The sequence below is a fragment of the Macrobrachium nipponense genome, chromosome 26, assembly GCF_015104395.2.
Source record: "Macrobrachium nipponense isolate FS-2020 chromosome 26, ASM1510439v2, whole genome shotgun sequence".
In the NCBI taxonomy this organism is placed as follows: Eukaryota; Metazoa; Arthropoda; class Malacostraca; order Decapoda; family Palaemonidae; genus Macrobrachium; species Macrobrachium nipponense.
This window is the reverse complement of record NC_087215.1, coordinates 77517735-77541613: the sequence shown is the minus strand read 5'-3', so window position 1 is coordinate 77541613 and position 23879 is coordinate 77517735. Positions and strand designations below refer to the sequence as shown.

Genomic DNA, 23879 nt, shown 5'->3' with positions numbered 1-23879 from the left:
AAACAAGTCATGGTGATGAGATCTGATTTGAGTAGTGGGGACAGTGAGTCGCCCTGGAGGATCCTTCTCCTGATGTTAACCTTTGGTAAGTCCTTATTGTTTCAGAGCTAATAAAGTATTGTATTCCAGTTGGCAAGAAAAGAGGCTAAGAAGCCAAGAAAACAAGGGGGAATTGAACGAGAAATACAAAGTACAGGAGAAGGAACTAAACAACACAATAGAAGATATAAAAAAGAGGCTTAAAGTCAAAACACATCAGATCCAATGGTACATGAACAGTAATAAAGTATACCAATAAAACAAACCATTCATAACAAACCAGAAAAGACTATGCAGCCAACTAAGAGGGGAAGACAGCCAACAGGAAATTCCTGAAACTGAAACGAGTAAGAAAATCTGGGAAAACCATATGGAGCAATTCGGTATCACACAACAACATGCAACATGGCTCCAGGAAGTCAAGGGAGAAGAGATGGGAAGATTAAAACAAAGATTCGCTGTAGATCATAACAGATCAATCAGACACCAACTAAAAAAAATTCTCAACGGGAAAGCCGCAGGTCCCGATGAGGTTCATGGATACCGGCTCAAAAACTTCAATCAGGGAAAGGCTAAACAACTACCTAGAGGATACAAAGACCATCCCCTACCAACAGAAAGGGTGCAGAAGGAAGTGCAAGGGCACAGAAGACTTGCTCCTGACAGTCAAAATGAAAATGAAGAACCTGAAAAGGAAAACCAACCTAAGCATGGCAAGGATTTGACTACATGAAAGCCTTCAACAGGATAACCACAACATGGCTGGCTAATAGAATGCCTGAAAATATATGGGGCAGAGGAAAACCCCACCAACTTCCTTAAAAAATAATGCACAACATGGAATACAATACTTATTAGCTCTGAAATAAGACTACCAAAGGTTAACATTAGGAGGAAGGATCCTCCAGGGCGACTCACTGTCCCCACTGCTTCGTTCATATTTAGCCATGATTCCCATGAAAAAAAAAGTACTGCAAGATGGATGCTGGGTACCAAAAACTTAAGAAAGGAGGCAACAGAATTAACCATCTGATGCTCATAGATGACATCAAGATGTATGGTAAGAGTATCAAGGAAATAGATACTCTAATACAAACTGTAAGGATGGTATCTGGGGACATCATAATGAAGTTTGGAATAGAAAAATGGTCCTTAGTCACATACAAAAGGGGAGAACTCAAGAAGAAAACAGAAGGAATGCCAACAGTGGCTACAAGATCAGGCCCTAAGAACCAGATATGTTTCAAAGATTGTAAATGGAAATAACATCTCACCCATATGCAGGAAGTGCAATATGAAAAACGAGACCATAAACCACATAGCAAGTTAATGTCCAGCACTTGCACAGAATCAGTATAAAAAGAGTCAATGAAACAGTAGCAAAAGCCCTCCACTGGAGCCTGAGCAAGAAACACCAGCTACTTTGGACTGACAAGGGGTTAGAAGCACCAACTTTGGGGAGAGATAGAAAACAATCAGGCAAAGATCCTCTGGGACTATGGTATCAAACAAGATTAGGGTGATAGGTGCCAGTAGACCAGACATGATGTTGATTGACAAAGTCAAGAAGAAAGAAACACTCGTCGATGTCGTAATACCATGGGACACGAGTAGATAAGAAAGAATCGCAAATACTGAAAAGTATCAGACCTGAAATAGAAATAAGAAGGATATGGGATATCCAACTAGATGCTAAAATAGCTCCAGCTAACAAATTAAGAAAAGTGATGGACTCCTAAGGAGGCAGGATGGAACCCAGAACCCCACACTATAAAAATCATACTGTTGAATAGGATGATTGTGATGGACAGCCATGACAACAATAATAATAGAATTTCAGATCAAATTTTATTTAGACAACTTTAAAAACACCTTGAAGATTGGTTGGTCAAATCTTAAAAGTCCCTTGATGATAAAACTTTATTTCTTCAACTTTGAATACTACCGTTGGAGAATTGCTCGAAATCTAAATGTCCCTTGCAGATAAATTGTTTACAATTTCAAAATAACCTTGAAGATTGATCAGATATATTTTTTTGCAGAAAATTATTTGTTTTCCAACTTTAGAACGCCTTGGCAATTCCTCAAACTAATAGTATTTCTTTGCAACACAAACAGCATATCTGAGCTTGGAATCACAGGGCAGACTCATAGCCTCAGGCGACTTAGGGGTCGATCTCATACCAAGGCAGGAACCGCTAATAGAGCCACTGTAGGCTCTGCCACGTGCAACCCAGGCCCAATCTGAAAAAAAAACCCTTTCCATGAGACAGGTCATGACCTAATAGGCTAAGTAACCCCATTGTTGAGAATTATGGATAATTTGAAATGTATTTCCTTAGATAATGTGTTACTTTTATTGTGTTTTATCTGAGGACCCCCATCAGATAAAGTCCTGATAGGCTAAGTAACCCCACTGTTGAGAATTACAGGCTTGGAATGTGTTTCTTTAGTTCATGTATGAGTTCTATTGTTTTTTTATTTCAACTGAAAGGTTTGAGGTCCAGTTGCAATCAAGGTCGTGGATATTTTTACATAGCTAGTCGATTAGAGAAGCTCTTTCATAATAATGGCACGAGGTTAACAATTACATGGATGTTTCCTATATTACCTAACAGATTAAGGTTTATTTCGTTCATGGCTTTTCTCAGTTTGCTTCTAAATTATAAGGCTCAAAGGTTCAAGCGAAGATACAGTACATTACAGCCCTAAAACAATTTACCTTGGATTTCTTTTAACTAAACTAATTTCTATTTTTATCTACTTTTTTATTAATTCATCTTTTTTCCTTTCTAATAACTGATCACTTCTATCTGTATTTTCTGTTGTCTTCTGTATCTTTTCTTCTGTATCTTTCAAAAAACACCATAATCTTTGGTAACTTGAATATCAAGACAACAACAACAACAACAACAACAATAATAATAATGATAATTGATAACGTTTATATAACCTACTAGCTTTGTAAAAGTACCAATGAACATGATTGTAATTGGGAGCTGAAATCTTTATTATAAATAATTCCTAGTGACCAAGTTAATTACCTTATCACGTTCTACCCTGTCGTATTGCCCAATTATAAGCTATTCTTATCAGAAATGTAAACTACTAGCACTACTACTACTATGGTTATCAAAGTACATTGTTATTAGAATAAGAAGTACACACAAATTGGTAAAAATGCAACTGAACAACCTCCTAGAACATTTAAAAAAGAATACTATAGTTGGTTCAACCATGTTCCAAGCTCTGAGCACATTTCTTTGGTCATCTATATTCTATTTGTATTTGTAAATGTTGCTACCATCGATTCAAAATTTATTCTAATTAAAAATATCTAAATATACAAACCCAACTCAGTTACCAACTGAAATATTCCGAATTGGGAGGATGCGCTTCAGACTGTCATATGAAATAGTTCTACTAATGACAAATCCACGAAGTTCCTTAGAGACAAGGCTACAAAAGTAGATGAATAAGGAGAAGCAAAGGTTACTGAAACTCTGGAAAGTTTCTGGATCAGTCAGTGGAACCTCTCGATACTAAGACGATCCATCTCTCAAATATTAATGAAATGCTCGAGACTGTAGTTGCTGACCCTGAACCCATGCAAACGATGACCCCAAGGCCTTGGGGATTAATACCCTTGAGCACTTGGAGATCGTTGATCACCCAGGCCGGTTCCAGAGCTATTACCCAGAGCCCCAGTAACCTGTACTCTACTTCTTTGTGCCATTCCTTTCTTCATCTCGCTCTCACAGATGCAGGACACTAGCTAGTGAGCCTCATGGGAAGACCTAACCCTCCAAACTATAAGTCCATTCACCTGAGATCACTCATTTTTGTCAACTTCAGAGGTTTAGATTGTTTGTATAAAACATCTAAATTGTTTCCCAAAATTAAAAAATTATCTTTAGAATGGTAATTTTTTTTTTTTCAGAAATCTGCTGTGGATTCAAGTGCTGAGTTCTCAGCATTCTGAATAATTTGAAAATATTGGTGAGTATTTAGGTTGAGTTTATTTTACGATATCTTATGGCTATTTTGTATCATGTTTGCTTCATTTAGTGACAAAAGCGGTGAGATATAAGATAACATTGGAAGGCCCTTACTTTTAGTTGTGTGGTGGCATTACATTTAGTTGTACTATCTCAAATTTTAAAATAGGTAGTGTTTAGTGGCCGGGGATGCTTTATTTTTGAAATTCATGACTCTCACATACTTACTATTTTACAATATCTAGCTTTCTGCCTGCTCTCTTATGTATGGCTCAATTTGAGAAAATATTGTTGGTTCTGTGTTGCATATGGAATTTTAAAAAGTATTTTTTTTTATCAAGTAGTAATCGGTTTTTATCAGTTGTATCATAATATTGACAACTTTATCATAGTCTAAATGTTCACATTGCCATAATATTAAAACTGGTTAAGTATGACTCCAAAGGTAACATATTGACAGGTTGTTCCATTCGCTATCATTTCTAACTTCATCCTGCTATCTGAGTTCAAATACTCTAGTTAAAGTTATATTCTGCAGATTAAATCTATTTAATTTTCAAGCTTTGCTTCTCATTCTACGCATTCTTTGAGCAACCATTCTTGGTCTTTTACTCAATTCCAATGCAAGAGAAGCTTGATAGGGTCTCATTGCTCCCATGTATTTGAAACAGCTAGCCTCATTAATCTATGATCTATCTAGGCATGTTCCATCATTTTCCACCAGTCAACTGTAAACTACTTTGCCCGAAATGCCAGACAGGAAATAGTAAGCCAATATTGGAAATTCATCATCACGGTTTACATAATGTATGTTAAGGAAGTCTCGTGTACAACGCTGCATTGCGTCCTCGAGGGTCATCACTCCAGTAATGAGCTTAAAACAACTTCCAAGTTCCTCTATGAAAATTGCGCCATATTGGCATTTCTCTGAAAATTTGGTGTAATTATTATACTGACGATATTTATTCACATGTGAGGAACTAATACAAATGCAAAGTGTTCAACGTACATTCATTTTAGCATTTTTAGTAACAAGCTGCCCGAAATTATGAGTACATTATTTAAAGATGTGTATACAGGAAGGGGAACGACAGGTGCAATGTTTGCCATGCGACAGGAGATAGAAAAACAAAGGGAAAAGCAGAGAGTGCTGGCATAGTATTCAGAGACCTGGAAAAGGCTCATGATAGAGTCCCACGCTAAGAGGTCTGGAGGTGTACGTGAGTAAAGGGAACACTGGAGGAGTATGTGAGGCTGTTCCAATATATATGAAGGAGCAAAAATGCAGGTTAGAAGCAGTGCTGGGTTAACTGAATATACCAGTAAAAGTGGTTAACATCAGGGATCGGCTTCAAGTCCATATCTTTTTGACCTGATTATGGATGTGCAATCTCAAGGAATAAGAGATCAATCCCCCTAGTGCATGTTCTTTGCTGAAGACATCATGTTATGCACCACCAACAGAGGGGTAGGGGAGTCAAAACTAGAGCAGTGGAGGAAATTACTGGAAGACAGAGGATTAAAGATCAGTAGAAAGAAGCATTTGATAGAGTGAGGCACACTGAATTGGTACAAATATTACAAAGAATAAACGCAGATCGCAAGGACTTCCGACTCATTACCAACTTATACTGGGGTTAAATGGCAGCAGTCAGCATTGACAACACTTATCAGAAAGGGTGGAAATAAAGAGAGGAGTTCACCAAGGGTGTGTAGCATCACCAGATCTGTTTGCAATATATGGAGAGATCATCTGAGAAGTAATCATTGCGGACACAACTGAAAAACTGTAATCATTGGTAGACACAGTTAACAGGGAGAGTGAAAGAATGGGGCTGAAAATTAATGTAAGAAAAACGGAAGTTGTAGTTACATCAAAGAATAAAGATCCAGCAAATTGTAATATATTGATAAACAACATATGTATAAAACAAGCTAACAGTTATGTTTACCTAGGCAGTCTACTAACACATGATGTGAGAGCAAAACAAGATATTGAGGGGAGGAATCTGATAACTAAAAACTCTTAAGAATATGAAAAATCTTTTAACAAATAACAGAACTGGAACTCAAACAAGAAGAACAAGAGCTCTGAAAACGTATGTGTGGTCCACTCTCATGTATGGATCAGCGATCTGGACAATCACCAGGGAATTGAAAGCCAGTTGGATGCAGCAGCCGAGATGTGGTTTTATAGAAGAATGCTGAGAATATCATGGACAGATAGAGTGACAAATGAGGAGGTGTTAGCAAGAACTGGAACACAGAGAGCCCTTGTAAGAGAAATAAGAAAGAGACAAATTAATTTTATTGGACATATAATAAGAAGTGAGAAGATAGAGCATTTGTGCCTTACTGGAAGGGTAGAGGGGAGGAGAGCGAGAGATAGACAAAGAGTAAAATACTTGGACAGCTTGGTGGGGGACTTGGATGGAGATTACACTGTAAATCAACTAATACAAGCGGCTAGAGACCGAGAGAGGTCCAAGATAGAGATATAGACAGAAAGAAGACTGAATACGTAAGTTTTAATAAAGATCAAGACTCTGAGATTAGTATGGACGGGACAAGGTTGGACAGAGTAGAAACATTTGAATATCTTGGTTCAACAGTAGCTGATGATGGAAGTGCAAGGTGGATGGAAAATGTAGAGAAAGATGTCATGTGTCTTGCGCGACAGCAGAATCAACATGAAGGTTAAAGGAAGAGTATATAAGACCGTAGTGAGACCAGCTTTGGAGGGGAGCAGAAACATGGCTGGTAAAGAGAATCCAAGAAAAATTGGGTGCAGTAGAGAAAAAATGCTCAGCTGGACGTGTGGAGTGACAACAATTGACAGGATAAAGAAAGAAAGAATAAGAGGAACTACTAAAGTCGTAAAACTATCAAAGAAGAGCCTGGAAAGAAGACTGACTACAGTGGTATGGCCATGGGATGAGAATAAGGGATGAGACTTAATTAATATGGGGAGGAGAGTAATGCAGATGAAGGTGCCTGAGGGTGGGAGAGCAAGAGGGAGACCGAAGCAAAGGTGGATGGATGCAATTAGAGAAAATCTGATAGACAAACAGTTGTCGGTGGACAATGTGTTCGACCAAGCCAGGTGGAGGAAAGCTATCTCAAACTTCGATGCAGAGAAAGAAGATACATTCTTTCTTAATACATCACAATCTCAATAGGTAGGTGCAAAAAGGAAAGTATTCCCTGGAAAATTCAAATCTTAGATAATCCTTCCACATTAAATATTAATATTATCGTTTCAGACATTCTGTACCCATTATCAGTCTAAATACATACATACACACACACACATATATATATACATATATATATATATATATATATATATATATATATATATATATATATATATATATATATATATTTGCAGTGAAGGTGGGATACTCACCAGCACAAGCGTAGCAAGTACAATCATAGCCCAGGAGTTTATCTCATACAAAATTTGTGCTGAGGGCAAGTGGCAGAAGCACAATCATCGATATCTGAAATATCAATAAAAGGCATGTGAGATATTTCTTCCAAGGTAGTTTATTGTGTCCAGTCCCTGATGCAACTGAGCACATGGAACACCAAATAAACTTTACATTTTATGAGTAATTACTATATACTTATATATGTATATATATAGATATATATATATATATATATATATATATATATGTAACTGGGGGGATTCTTCCCCCCCATTATTCATAAGGTAAGCGTGGACACGAAACGGAAGGCAGACTCACTCACCCCATTACTCATAACCTTTCTCTCTCTCTCTCTCTCTCGGCAATCTCTCTCTCTCTCTCTCCACCTCTTTCTCTCCATTCTAACAGGTAATGAAAATGAGAGAGTTGCATCATAACATTAACGTTTATTAACAAGAATAATTAAATCAATCAACCAAGTAATCCAGTCTTACAGACTAACTCAAAAACAGTACAATGTCAAGTCACCAAAATAAGTCTACACCCCTCTGGGAATTCTTTGTCCCTCTGCATTCCACAAGTACCAGAATCGTCTGTTTCAAAGATACAGAACACATCCCGGTAAGTACACACAAGTTTAAAGACAAAGTTAATAAAATGGAACATCTTACAAGATATCAAACAAGCCATCCCTTTGGCTAAAGCACTTCAACACTTACCCAGACAGCCGGACACTAAACACTGTCAACAAAAAACTCCCCCGGCTAATGCCACGGCATCTTGCCTGTGACTTGAAGCCCTCTATCAAAATCCCTCCCATAGGCTTGGGTATGAACCTATTAAAGGGAAGAGGCACACACGCACATACGAACACACAGTTCGCTAGCACCTCACGGTTCTAGCTGCATCCAGTTTCACAAAGGCACTTTGAGAAGAGTTCATAAACTGTCGTGCATTGACTTGTCGAACTAATCATTTTTATCTCACGCCATCCCCAGAAACTCATTGTTCAGCTACTCTCAGGTCGTCACCTCTACACTGTTCTCCACATTCCATAGGTCACAGGGAACACATGGACAATATATTATTAATCAAAAACCCTGGGCCTTACAGATAGCTCGGCCTCGCACAAATGCTAGCCCCCGCCTAGAAAAATTGCTTATAACACAAAACACTGGCCGGCTTAAAACGAAATATAAGTAAAACTGCATGTCTCTGGCATTATAAAATAAAGTCTTATCACGCTTTATCTCCCAATAGCACAAGACGCATTTTCTCTCACATTTTCTGTATTTTCGAATTCTTGAATATCCCTCTTTGCTTGTCTGCAAGTAGCTGCACCTGTAGCAGACTGTAGCAGCTGTAGGAAGACGGAATGCCTCCCTCATCGTAGAAGACTTCTCACGGCTTCTGTAGATCCCCAAAAGACACGCTGTAGAATTCTCTCGCGATCACCCACGTGGAAATTCTTGTAACCACCCTGGACAACACGACAGCAACGTCTCTTCACGGCTGGTGGACGTCTTGCTGGTGTCGGGGAACGACTTTTTTGGTGTTAGTATGTCAGTCAAGTCACTGGTCAATCTAGGAAAATTAATCCAGACATACTACTTCTATCAAACAATGATCTCAAAAAGTCAGAAATACCAACTGAACGTCTCCCAATTAACCCCCTTTAATATGACTACTAAATCATAAGTCATTATCACAACTCTCAAAGAAAAAAAAACATCAAGTTCTCCAACTCAATTCTCCAAACTCACACATCAGCACACACACAACTCAGAAATCACAGCAACTCCACGGAATTCTGCACTCACATTTCAAACTCGAATGTGCTCACAAGAAAAAAAAAAAGAAAAGACAAAAATCGCAATGAGCCCAAGGAAAAAAAAACGAATCTCGTACACACCGACCCGACCCAAAAATGTTCTCTCACTCTGATATTTTGAACAACCCACAAAATCAGTAAATAAAAAATCTCCAACTTTTAACAGCAAAAACCCTTTACTGCTCAATAACTAATTACAATGAGACTTAATGTCAAACTCCCTTTACTTAAGTAACAACCCTCGAAAAAATTACATCTCCCGGTAAAATCAAATCTCCCGTCCAAAAAAGAAATGCTACTTAAACTCAATCCCCAAAATTACATCTCTCACAGGAAAAGGAAGAAAAATAATAAAAAAAAGGATAATCACAAGAGATTTCCCCAATCACAAAATACATAATACATGTCTATATGCATAACTCCCGCGTTTTTTCCCCAAGAAATGCTCCATGTAAAAAGCCCCGGCATTTGCCAGAAAGCAAACTCTCACCCATGTGCTTTCGTGAAATGCTATTGTCAACATTTCCAGATATTGCAAAAATTCTGATCTATCACCATCCAGAAGGAAAAAAGGTCAGCACACGGCTCATACACATCGCTTGTCAGCAGAAAAATCGCCTGCGGACGTATGCTCAAACAGTAGCACAAAAATTGTCTAGTCAGACACATTAGTTTGGAAACTCATGATTCTCTAGAAAAAAGGTCTAACTGACACATTTCACAGAATTAACTCCAGGATATGACTAATGTGTTCAAAAATTTGTCTCGAAGACTTATTCTCTCAACATGACTTTTCCCCAAATTATATTTCTCCAAGAATAACACACTTGTGAACATAAAAAAATGCACACATCTCCAAATGACTCGTAATGCAGTATGACACTCGCTTCTAAATAGCCACGAAACCAAAAAGAGAACAGAAATCTTCTCTTGACTCGAAAAAAACAAAAAACTCCATGACCACAAAAAAAAGGGTTACCCGCCAAAGATTAATTCCAACTCCATTATGAGACACCATATTAATAATAACACCACTCCGGTTATAAAAATATTTCCTCCATTTGGTTAATAACCAACCCCCTTATATTATTCTCTTATTTCTCTAATAGCCACATGTCAATAAAAAAAAAGACACCACTCCAAGAATAGAGAATAATCACCTCTATTTCGGCAAATACAAAATATTTACCTCTATTTCCCCAATAACTCCATGTGGAACAAAACAAGGCTCCAAAAAATATATATCTCCAAAAATGTGCACTCAAGGCAACTAACTCACACACTCACAAATAAATGCCCCATAATCTCCAAATATGTGTCTCCATTTGCAACAAAGATGGCTGCAAAATAATTGAACTAAACATAGCTCATACCACTATTGGCAAATATTAAAAAATGGCCAAAAATATATCTCCCATATATTATATCTCAAATCATAACTCCAAAATAATATATACCTCCAATTATCTCTCCAAATATATCTCAATTATATCTCAATTCTAACTCCAATTCTCCAGAGAATAACTCAATGTTATAGTCAAAAACTATAAAAACTCTCCGTTTAGCATAATTGCTAAAAAAAAGGCAAAAACTCGGCAAACAAAACTGTCTAGAAAATTCTAGGAAAAATCACTAATGTGCCACAACTCATTATAACAGAACTCCAAATTCACAGTGTCTAAGCCGAAGACTTCTCCATATGTACTACGACATAGGCCACTAGAAAACTTAACCAAGTTTCCTATCTCTCACGAAGTTGTCACAAATACAACATAGGTATTGTGCAAGAAAACTCACAATTTCTGGAACATAAATATCCAGAGAAGAAATGTAGTGCCATTACATATGCATTCAAAACGTGCAAAATATTCTCCCATATATTTCTCTATAGCATCAAATAGCTGAAACCCAAACACGTTCCCAAACAATGACTCTAAGTCATGAACTGAGATAATATTCACACTAACTGGAGAGAAAATATAAATTTAAATTCACCCTTGGTAAAAAAAACTTGTGTCAGCTATGGCTAACTTCCAAAAAAGGAGAAAAAAAAATCAACGGCCTTGTTCACTATATCCCGTAACTCCCTAGATGTCAAGCAATTATCTGCTGAACTCATAAAAAAAGAAAAAAAACTAAAATGTGTTGTTAGTTCCTCCCAAAATCAAAAAAAGATTTCACCTCCCTTGATAGCATTACGGCACCCACGTATTAGTACATAAAAAATCAGTATCAGAAGTATCATTATCACAAAATCACCAAAAAAATTGCTATCATCAAAATCATCAGTATAAAAAAATATCACTAATGTCAATGCTTATCCATTCTCCAAAAATTCAGCAAAAGTTCAGCAAGATTCAACACAATTCACCAAGATTCAGTCAGATTCATCAAGATTCAGCAAAACTCATCCCCGTGAATCACTGAAATATTCTCCAAAGTTACAAAAACTCAACAATTAATTAACAAAAGACTTCTCCCATTAATTCATTGTAATAATTCTCCTTGAATAATTATCTGTAATAATTATAGAACAATCTCCCATGAAATATCTCAAAACTCTCGTAAAACAATTCTCCCGTAATGATAAATATACTTAAGCAACCTCCCGTGAGACATCTCAAGTACAATAATTATTAATAATAATAATAACTCTCCACAGCAATAATTCTCTTGCAAAAAATCTCAAGTAAGGGTGAAATTCAAAATAGCTTACAACAGTATTGCTGAATCTCATGACATACAATGTCTCCAGATGCAACACCATGACATAACACCATTGCCACACAACACAGATACAACACCAATCATCGGCATTTCAAAGTAATTTCTCCAACACAATAAAAAAATAATCTGTGTATCCCCCTTATATTTGTGTCTTTCAAGGCACAAAGAAACATATAACACATCCCGTGCATGTTAACTACTTTTCCCCGCATTCACGGAAAAGAAAAATCTCTTTTTATTTCCTTTTCTCTTCCTCCAAGAGAGAAAAAAAATCTCTTTTCTAAAAAAAAGACTCTACGGGTGTTTCACTTCATCAACTAATCGATCAGCTGATATCTTAGCATTCAATGTCAAGGCCAAACCCATCCCCAACACAAAGAAAAAAAAAAGGAAAAGGGGGAGCTTCACACACTGAGGAAAAAAAAAAAGGTTTCTCCCCCCCTGAGAACAACCCCTCAGTCAAGCGACAGAACAGCCCGAGGCATACCAGCAGTATCCCCCATCTCCCCTTGAACAGTGTCTGGGACCCCTTCCCAAGGTATACACTAGTGCCCATCTCGCAATGCCCTCCCCTGCACTATCTCTCGAGGGAGGCCAGTGGTACCCTCCATACAACTATCCCCCCGAGGGATGCTAGCACCCTCGCAATGCAACGCGCCTCTCTGCAGAAATGTGCTGAGCCCGTAAAATTGTGGCCGCTTATCTAAGCACAGTTCACATGCAAAAAACACATCTCTATACACTCTTATGTGTTTAAAACAAAGACAAATACGTCTATTATAAACACGTGCAAATAAAGAAAACACGTCACTATGGGGCAAAGACAAGAAAAATTGTTGACCTCTTGAACCAATCCCATAACCCTGAAATATTTAAACAAAACCCACCCCTTCAAAACAAGTTTAACACTCACCACTCCATAATGGGAAAAAAGAGAACTCGAAATTCTCGTAAAACGCAGCAGTGATATATGCATTAAGCACAACACCCGCACGGGTATCTCGGAATACACTCGTCATTACACAAGCAAAAGTCACACTGGGTGCGCTCACTGCTTCTAGGCTGACTCCCTGGGAAAAATGCTGAGTCCAATAAATCCTTCCCTCCCTTTAGCACAGTTAACAGACAGATATTTTCTCATTTTTTCTCACTAAGTAACTGAAAACTAACAGTTTAACGATTTTCCCCAATCCCACCAAGGCTTTGTTGTTCGAAAACTATCGCTAAGCCATAACCCCTTTTACTTTCTAACTGGCCACCCATCTCTACATTGGCGTTCCCAGGCATAAAAAAGAAAGAAGACTTTTATATCCCCTCTTAACCGTCTGCCACCACTGTAACTGGGGGGATTCTTCCCCCCCATTATTCATAAGGTAAGCGTGGACACGAAACGGAAGGCAGACTCACTCACCCCATTACTCATAACCTTTCTCTCTCTCTCTCTCTCGGCAATCTCTCTCTCTCTCTCTCTCTCTCCACCTCTTTCTCTCCATTCTAACAGGTAATGAAAATGAGAGAGTTGCATCATAACATTAAAGTTTATTAACAAGAATAAATAAATCAATCAACCAAGTAATCCAGTCTTACAGACTAACTCAAAAACAGTACAATGTCAAGTCACCAAAATAAGTCTACACCCCTCTGGGAATTCTTTGTCCCTCTGCATTCCACAAGTACCAGAATCGTCTGTTTCAAAGATACAGAAAACATTCATCCCGGTAAGTACACACAAGTTTAAAGACAAAGTTAATAAAATGGAACATCTTACAAGATATCAAAAACAAGACATCCCTTTAGCTAAAAGCCTTCAGCACTTACCCAGACAGCCGGACACTAAACACTATTAACAAAAAACTCCCCCGGCGAATGCCACGGCATCTTGCCTGTGACTTGAAGCCCTCTATCAAAATCCCTCCCATAGGCTTGGGTATGAACCTATTAAAGGGAAGAGGCACACACGCACATACGAACACACAGTTTGCGCTAGCACCTCACGGTTCTAGCTGCCTGCTCAAGTTTTCACAAAAGCACTTAGAAGAGTTCATAAACTGTCGTGCATTGACTTGTCGAACTAATCATTTTTATCTCACGCCATCCCAGAAACTCATTGTTCAGCTACTCTCAGGTCGTCACCTCTACACTGTTCTCCACATTCCATAGGTCACAGGGAACACATGACAATATATTATTATCAAAAACCCTGGGCCTTGCATATATATATATATATATATATATATATATATATATATATATATATATATATATATGTATGTATGTATGTGTGTGTGTGGGGTGGGGGGTGTATGTATCCACAGCCAAAATCATCCTAAAGCAGTCCATCTTATATATTGCTAGGTTATTTACATTTTTACAGACTCATTTCTTGATTTATTAATTCACCCTCTTTTCGCAATACCTGATCTCTTTATTAATTTCCTGTTATCCAAAGTAACACATCTTCAAATGGACAGCCAATAGGTATTCTTTAGAGACTTGCATATGGAGCCAGTGGCTCCTGTAGGCCTGTTACATATGAATAATGTTCATCATCTGAATAATAATAATAATAATAATAATAATAATAATAATAATAATAATAATAATAATAATAATAATAATAATAATAATAATAATAATTTCCTAGACATGATTCTCAGCAACTGGGGGTCTTACTAATCAGCTGTAGTGATTCTTTGAGGGAATGTACACAGAACCAGGTCTATAACGAAAGGGGTTATTTTTATGGAGTGTTCCTTCTTCTTCTTGATTATATTAAAATTTATGGTTGTGCAAAGTAAAGGGAACGATGAAAAATGAAAAATATAAAATTCTTCGCCTCTTCTAGGAGTCTAAATACAAGAGCAAAAACTGAGGGAGCAATCGCGTATATAATGTATAGGATTGGAGACAAAGGTCTGGAAAATGAGGATGGAACTTATAAAGATACACCTATCTTATTCTATAATAATATAAATTCAGTGGATATTTTTTAGTTTGGCTGGGTCCGAGGTAGGTAGGTAGGGGATCAAGGGGAGGGAAGGGGAGACATGCTATGAAAGTAGTGCCATGTTCCCAGCACAGTTAGTAAGGCACGTGCCCATCAGAACTCGTCTCCAACGAGAGAAAAAAGTTTGCCAACTTGTATCCAACTACCCACACAAGCTCCATGGAGGTCAAGTTGTAGAACCATGGAGGGCACTGACCACAGGTAACTTCCAGGAGTGTTCGTGGACACACGGAGACATTTGGACATGGTATTGCTCAAAACAAACTCATCGATGTCTGAAAGTACAGATATGGCATGTAAATCAAAACGTGCACAGAGAGAGGAGACGGAGAGAGGATGGGAGAGAGGAGAGAGAGAGAGAGAGAAGAAAGAAGCAGAGAGAGAGAGAGAGAAGAGTAAGCGAAGAAGAGACAATAATAACCTATTTATATACGAATGCTTCTTCCATTGTTTTTGGCGACAACTGAACCAAAGAAGATACAAAAGGAAAGGCTGAAATAGTGAACCCATATCTGGCCGAATGGTTTCGATAATAAGGACAACCTACTTTGCACATGGGTTTAGTTTTCTGAGAAACTTCCGGTCATTCCAAACAGTTTCAGGGGTCCAATTCAGCAGCATTATGTAGAGTCAAGATCAGCGCACAGAAATTTTATCAAATTATCTTTATTGGAATCCAGGAAAACAAATGACAAAAAATCGAACAGTTTATCTTGCTTAATGGAAGCAACGATTGAAAACAAAAAAAAAAAATTGGGAATTAAAAGGGAACGCACAAATAAACCAGAACAACATGTGTCAGGGGATTTACGGACAGGACCATCAAAACTATCTTGAGAACAAAATCGTATCCAAATCTCTCGCTTCTGTTTAAGCAGATAAACTGCTCATGTTTTTGTCAGATGTGATCCAAAAAGTGGCTGCTTTGAAGGAGCAAGATCCCATATGCCAGGTTCCCTAAGCGCTCACCTCCACAAACACACTTTCGCGTGAGGTTGCAGAGCTTTACTCCCTTTGGTTTTTCATTACCAATCTATGCTTCTGTAAACACATAGTAAACCTGCCCATTTTTCAGCATATATACTTGTGTGTTGCATCTCTGTCGACAAAGAACAAAAACTGAAAATTAGGCAGGAAAAACCTAAGCCAAATTCACGCCAAGGGAGCAAGTGATATTTGGACCCCATGAATAAATAGGATTACTGAAACTTTCTACTCCTTTTACAGGAACAATCACAGGACTTGAGAAGGCTCCGGACTTACCCACACAAGATCCCCCACTGGAAAGCGTATCCTGCACTTGCAGTTTTGCAGCCGAAACTTTCCAGGGGGGCTGTTGGAGCAGACGCCGTTTGGGACTCCACAAAGGAGTCGATTCACATTCATCAAGATCTGGTTTGAAAAGACAATGGATTAGTTTATATAAGAGAATAAGTGAGAGCAGTGGTTAAAATGCTTTTATCTATTTATCTTTTTATTTGTTTAGTTTTTTTATAGAACTTTTTGGCTTTTTCAAATAGAAAACCAGTAAGATATGGTATAAAGTTACCTAATTAATGAATAAAGCACCTTTCGGTCCGAAATTGAGGGAATGGAATAGAATGTAAGAACTAAAAAAAAAATGAAAAGGGTTAACGCTAGGGATAGGGGCCGAAGTTGACTCTGACAAAGACCCTTAAGGCAAATTGCCACCATATACGGGACCCGTGCAGGTGCACTGATTGACACTAACGCCCCTACGTTGAATCAATCCGAACCTGAAACAGTCCCCTGCACAAATTATTCATGGTAAGTGAGAAGGAGCACTAATGATAAGATCTCCAGGAGATAAACTCGATCAAACGGTTGCAGGTGATGGTAGGAGGCCATGCCCCGATGAATGCCATTAATTTTGGTACAGAAAATGTTTTGAACGGTGAAATAGAGCTTAACTCCTTTGTCATTGTGAGAATTTTTCACACAGCCACTGCCAAATTTGTAATTTTTGATAAAGGTTTTGTGATATAATTTATGCGGTTCGTTTACCATGCATAGACAGTTTTTAAGTTTTCCAATAAAATCGAAAACCTTTTAGATGGCATTTGTCTGCCTTCCCTTCCCCTTTTTTGTCCGCCCTCAGATCTTTAAAAACTACTGAAGCCTAAGGGAGGCAATTGTATGCGAAATTTGGTTTTATTTTTGTTTTTTTTTTGAGGGGAATCCAACCTCCCACCCTCCCATCAAATCAAAAATTATCAAAATTGGCAAGCCCTCTTAGCCTCAGCACAGTTTTTATTTTTTATCAATCCATTATTCAAGGTTAAAGTTAGCCGTGAGCATGCTTTCTGGCACAGCACAAAAATCATGCCATTACCATGGGAGGAGACGTTCAATTAGAATCTCCCAACCGATGTCAAGCGCGAAGGACGCCCAGGGACACTTGCTTTACCCTAAACCGCCCTTTCGTTTCTAAATAGTTCATATGGGAACAGGCCTGCAGGTGGCCATCCAACTTGATATTCGTGCTTCCCAAAAGAGTTATAACGTTTCGTTTACAAAGAAAATGATAGGAAGATAACAGGAAATGCAGAGAGAAGAAGGATCATTATGAGCAAAAATAAATTAAAGCAGCAAGTTAATAGATTAGGATTTTCAGAAATATGAATGATAATAATACCTATAATCCTTTCTAGTTTAATTATTATTAATGAAGCTCAGATGACAGGGAATATACAGAGAGAAGAGATCAATTATGAGGAAAATGGAAAAGGTAACAAATTGATAAAATTAGGTACCTGTTCCATATTAAATAAGAAATAATTTATACAAAGCATAACAAAAATTGGAAAATTAGGCATGCTTCCATATGAATAAGAAAATTGAAAATTTATAAGTGGTAAAGTTATTAAAATTAGAGGGCTGTTTCCAAAAAAGATAAAGACATAAATAAACACAACACAAACTCAAATAGAGAAAAGAAAAATTCAAACAAAAATTGATATAAACATATTCAACAAAATAAATGTTTCCAAATCAACTAAGAACGGAACAATGTAAAAGTTAAACAAAATAGAATACACAACACAAATAAAGACATGTTCCCACATAGAACAAGGGAATAAAAACATAAAGTAATAAATTGGACAAAAAAAATGAGGGCCCTGGTTTCCATATGAATAATGGAAAATTAGAAAAGTTAGCAAAGTAGATGAATTTAGGACCTGTTGTTCCATATGCAAATAATATTATCACCCCAGATACTTTCCTGTCTAATAGATTATGAATTAAAGTATCTGCGAAATCCAAATACTTGGACGCAATGTTATTTCAGAATAAATCTTAGGACCGATCAAAATTTTTTCAATAATAAACAATGATCCTAGACATTGTTTTGTTTTTTAATTTATTATTTCCAGTAGACGAAAGCCTATCACCCATGGAGCAAACCTAGCAAAGTTAAAGGGGACTCACTGAAATTGAAATTCAAGCTTTCCAAAGAAGAATATGTTTGATTTCAACCTCCCACCACCGCAGGAACCCGACACTGGGGGGGGGGGGCTGGGTAGTAACTGATCATGGATACAGAGCCAGAGATTTTTAATGTTTTACCGCCCGGGGAGGGGGGAACCATACAACGAACCCATGATATCCAAGTGGGATCCCCACTTCCACTGTCCACTTTGACCACTTTACCATGCATATAGGATCCCAAAAAAAGAAATCCCAATGGAAGTTTTACAATGAAAGTGATATTTGTTATGACCCTTCAAAAAGGTCGAAACAAAATCAATTCAAAAAAGAAAAAATGAAATCCACTCATTTAGCTTTTCAACCATGGTGTTTCTCTTAAGCTTAGAGTTCACAGCGAGTGAAATAACCTACAGTGTAGAGCCAATAACATTACAATACGACGAGAGGAGGGAAATACACCAAAATACCCATAAATAAAATCTTAAAGTTTATTACCCAAAATTTCGCTAAAGAAAGAAATGGGTATTATTTCAGTTTCAACCATTATGGGAATACTAAATTTACTTAAGATATTGATAAACATTGTGTATTTTTCCCAAAGTGAGTAAAGCACGTGATAACAAAAGCACTTATTCTCAATAAAACATTATTGACGCTAATGGCATTACTTACAGAGAAAAAAAAAGATTAAGTTTTTACCTCCTCGAATTTTTGCCATAAGTCGGGAGAGGTGGGTTTAAACCCTCTACAGGTAATGTTTACTTTTAATGAAGCCCCTCTAAACTTACTTTCTTACGCAAACAAAAAGCAGAGTTCCAGTTACTCAGTTATTGGCTGAGGAGTGGTGTGACATTCGTTATGAACGTCATGGGTTTTCATAACCCAATTAACGAATGACTTGAGTCGAAAACTAAGTTTCACTAGGCATTTCAGCGGAAGTAATACAAGTTAACCTGGTCCCTAGGTGTACCACTGGTATCCTTGTTTGACTGAATACTCGAATAATGAATAAGCAAAAAACGGCCATTTTGTACTTCCTGTACCCTATGGTCCAGAGGTATTGGCTGGGCCCTTCTGGCATTAATTTTTGAACCAGACCTTAGATTTCCTACCCGAATTGTTTGTCAGTGCAATGTGGTCCGTCGGGTATCCTGGGCCACTTCCATGACTTTAAACGTTTCATGTCAAGTGGAACCATTGCAACGGGCTTCACGTTTTTCCCTCAAGAAAGCACCAGCACATTTTTTAATCAACCAAACAGTCTTAATGGTAAGATTCATTAACTTTATAGAGTATGATTATAACTGGTTTTGGTTAGTTAAGTTAATAACGACTGTATACAGCAGTAACCATCACTTTGGATTTGGTTTTGGATAGGGATGTTTAGGTTAGTGGGGCCTTAAGGGGGGGTCGCAGGGGGGCGGAGCCCCCCCGATAGGCCTAGGTAAGGTGGGGTACACGAGGGTCCCTAGGTTAAGGTTTAGTTGGTTGTATTAGGTTCGGTAGCTGCCCCGAAAATCACTGTGGCCTTAAAGGGGGGGTCGCCAGGGGGGCGGAGCCCCCTCCCCCCCCGCTAATGGCCATAGGTCATGGGGTACAGGGCCCTACGGTAAGGTTAGGTGGTTGTATTAGGTGGTTCGGTAGTTGCCCCGAAAAATCACTGTGTGGCCTTAAGGGGGGGTAGCCAGGGGGGCGGAGCCCCCCCGCTAGGCCTAGGGTAAGGGGTAACAGGGCCCTAGGGTCAAGGTTAGGTTGGGTGTATGTTAAAGTTCGGTAGTGCCCCCGAAAATCACTTTTCTTTTCCTCCTCCCCCCCACCCAAAAAACCCCAGTTAATCCAACCACATACTGGGATCAAAAACCCCCATAACGTTGAAGTAGTAGTAGGTGGTTTACTCTAGCATTCACATTTTTGTGTGTAAGAGTGTAACTCTGTTTCTTTTTTATTCATTCCTCCATGTTTCCTATGCGATGAAAATTGCAACACCAATCTGGTCGTTTTTTTTGCCGTTTTTCGTCGTTAATACCTTGAAAAACGGGTGCGGGCCTTCGCCTGGACATTTACCTTTTTCTGGAAAAAAACTTTTTTTTTTTTTTAACTCCAATTTACATAGTTAAATTCTCTAAATCGGATGGTTTGCAGTCAAAATAAATGTAAATCCGTTTGGAACGACATTATTTTCTGATGCAAACAAAAGATATTTTTATTCCAGTTTATTTTTTCCCATAATGGTTTGAAACTGTAATTTTTACCCAAGAAATGATTAACAGAAACCTCTAAAAAAAAGAGCAATAATAAATTGAATGTCAACACCACAGTTGAAAACAAAATTACAAAGCAAACCCTCATACCACCCATTAAAGATAGCCACATAAACCATACATACCAAATAAAAAAGGGGGTTTCTGACAAAAGAAAAAGAAACCCGAAGAAAATGTCGGATACCACAATAGAAAGACCTAACGATTTACAAATCTAAAGGAAATCACCCTTCCTCTAACACAACGGTGGGGCCACCAAAAGACTAAACCGTCCACCCAGAGAATTCCTAAAGTGAACAGGAACTGCTGAACCTATGGGGCATGGCAATCAGTCAGATAAACGTGACAGGAAACTACTTCGTGCCCAGCACGTCAACGTCCCGTAGACAAAGGCTAACTAGACAAGGGGACAGCCTTTAACGAGGTCCAAATTCAAGTTAAGGCCCTTGACTATACAAACAAAACGGCCTCACGTCCCACTCCCACAGCATCAATAAAAATGTGGGATGACTTATACCTGCACTCTAGGTGGGGTCCCCCAGGCAATAAACTGTACTGGCCCCCAAGGCTACAGCAAGAGGAGAAAGTCGCAGCGATGTGGACGACCTCCAGACGCCAAATTAACCGAAAATTCTGTTCCAGAATTACAGGAGTTGTACTTAGCAGTAAGTCCAAAAGAAAGTCTATATCACGAAAAGGCCCAGAAAGCACACTGGCCTTACCAAGGCACAGGGACTTCCAAAGTCTACCTCGGAATGATCCAACGGAGACCAAAAAACAGGGGACTTCTGAGAATAAACAAGCCAAGGATCAAAAACAAAAAAAGGAAGGGAAATTCAAAATAAACGTGGAGGTCAACGAAAACTTAAATCCCTGGAATGGGGATACTAAAGTTACAACGAAAAAATAGTGGGTAAAGCTAAAGCTTAATTATAAACAGGAAAAAGCATAAAGGGTTTCTAAACACCTTCCACACCTACCAAACCAAAAAAAAAAAAAAAATTTTTTTTTGTTTTTTTTTTTTTTTTTTTTTTTTTACAAAACAATAAAATTGTACATATGGTTACAAGTGTTTATGGAACAATATTTACCCGCATAAAACATACATCTGTTTTAAAGTGTTAAACAAAGACAAGAAAGGCTTTTCAACACTTACTAAAAGAAGCCATAACATAAAAGAGTTGGCTTACAAAAATTTTCCTGAAAGAAAAAAATATGGTCAACAAAACCTAAATATAAGCACAACAAAACAGATTCAACAACAGGTTACGGCTCAATTCCTCACTTCTACTAAACCGTTTCTCTGGCTGTAGAGTCAAAATGTAACCATAATTGGTCCCTGGTTTAATATCACAAAAGGCATCCATAACCAAACAAGTTCTGGGAAATAAAACCTTTCCCCCAAAAGGTTCTCAAACTAAGTGACTAAAAACCACTCACACATTGTGAAATATGGATTGAATTCCAAAACAGTTCCCATTTCCAACTGAGGAGAAACCTGAAATTCTTAAATTAACATAATTGGGTTCGTTACCATTGCCCTAAGCACTCAATAGATAATGAGGACCCAGGCTCTCCTTAACTTCTCTAAACAAAACCTTAATAACTATATAGTTCACCATCACCCACAAGCCTCCTTAAAATCTTAATTTACAATAAAACCTTACTTAATCACCATAAAACAGTGTCGAAATTTTCTGTGAGAACGATTCGACAACACCAATACCAAAATTTACCATAAGTCAAACAAACTAACCCAATCTAACGGAAAAAACCTAACAAAAAACCGTCTCCTCCCTCACATCCCCACATCAAAACCATGTCCCAAAAATTCGGGAAAACGGACGAGAGAAACCAAAACAAAATCACCATTACGTTAATCGAGCCACAAATAATTCAAACCCCCATTCGATGAAAGGGCATCTGCCAACCACATTGTCTTTTACCAGGGCATTATTTGAATTTGTATGGTCCCCATTCCTGCAACAAATATACTCCACCCCCAGAGCCAAAATCTTTGATTTGTTTTTTAATTTTTAAACCGATTGAGAAACGTCAAAGGGTCTGGGTTGGTTCGGTTAAGACTTAGGATAGGAGAATCTGGTGGAAGAAAGATAAACATTAAAATGATTAATGGACCTAATTAAAACGCCAAAGTTTCCTTCTCCACCCAGTAAAGAATTATTTCCTTGCGGAGGAGTCAACCTTCTTTGAGAAGTAAGGCTACCGGGTGTGCTAATTACCTTGCTCATTTCCTCTTGCAAGAGCAACTGCACCCCAACTCCAACCATCACGTTGCATCTGTTAGCAAGTTGAGGAAAGGAACTGCTATAAAATTGGGGCTTCCCTCCAATACTGGAAAGCTTAATAAACATTACCATTCTTGAGGGACTCAAAAGCCGTTTTGAGTTCTCTCCAAGTCCAAACAAAAGCTACCTGTTTTTTCAAGAAGGTTAGTAAGGGATTTGCCAATGTCTGAAAAATTTTTCACAAAACGGCCTATAAGTAACCCAACTAGAACCAAGGATCTTCCTAACATGATCCCTTCCAGCAGGAAGGAAACTGGCATCTTACTCTACCACCTCCACCAATTAGCTCTTTTTGGAGCCACCATTTCCCATTACCAAACAATATGCCCATAAAATACACTACGTTCTGCCTTAGCGAAGTCCCGCCATTTACCCAAATTCACAACCAAAACCAGCGCTTATCAACCCTTTAAACTTTAAAAGAGCTTCCAGCGTTCCATATGAGTGTTCCAATCGATCACTATAAAATTAACAATGTCGTTCAATATAACCACACAACCTTCCAAAACCATAAACCACAGGAATTTCATTAACCTCATGAAAAGGTTTTGCGGCAGCATTTCTTCAACCCAAATGGCATCACCCGACATTGAAACCAAAAAACCCTTGAGGTAGTGACAAAAGCAGACAAAGCCCCTGGGCACGTTTAGTTTTAGTGGCGACCTGCCAGTAAACCTTAAGAAAAGGTCAAACTTACTAATGTACTTTGCCAGCACCGCCCCAACCCCGATCAATACCAGTCCTTTTCCACCCAGAGGCAGTGGGGGGAAACTATCGGAACCGGGTCACCTCGTTCCAATTTTCCGATAGTCTGACACACAAT

At 38.2% G+C, this 23879-nt stretch overlaps 1 long non-coding RNA gene across 1 annotated transcript in view; it reads right to left on the bottom strand.

The window, feature by feature from the left end:
• Nucleotides 1–4794: 4794 nt before the first annotated feature.
• Nucleotides 4795–23879, bottom strand: part of LOC135199897 (uncharacterized) — a 363734-nt gene continuing 344649 nt past the window's right edge. Inside the window, exons 3-4 of the long non-coding RNA XR_010311153.1 lie at nt 7447–7540; nt 4795–4964 (exon numbers count right to left, since the gene is read on the bottom strand). This is a non-coding gene — a long non-coding RNA (uncharacterized LOC135199897). The remainder of the gene's footprint in view (nt 4965–7446; nt 7541–23879) is intronic.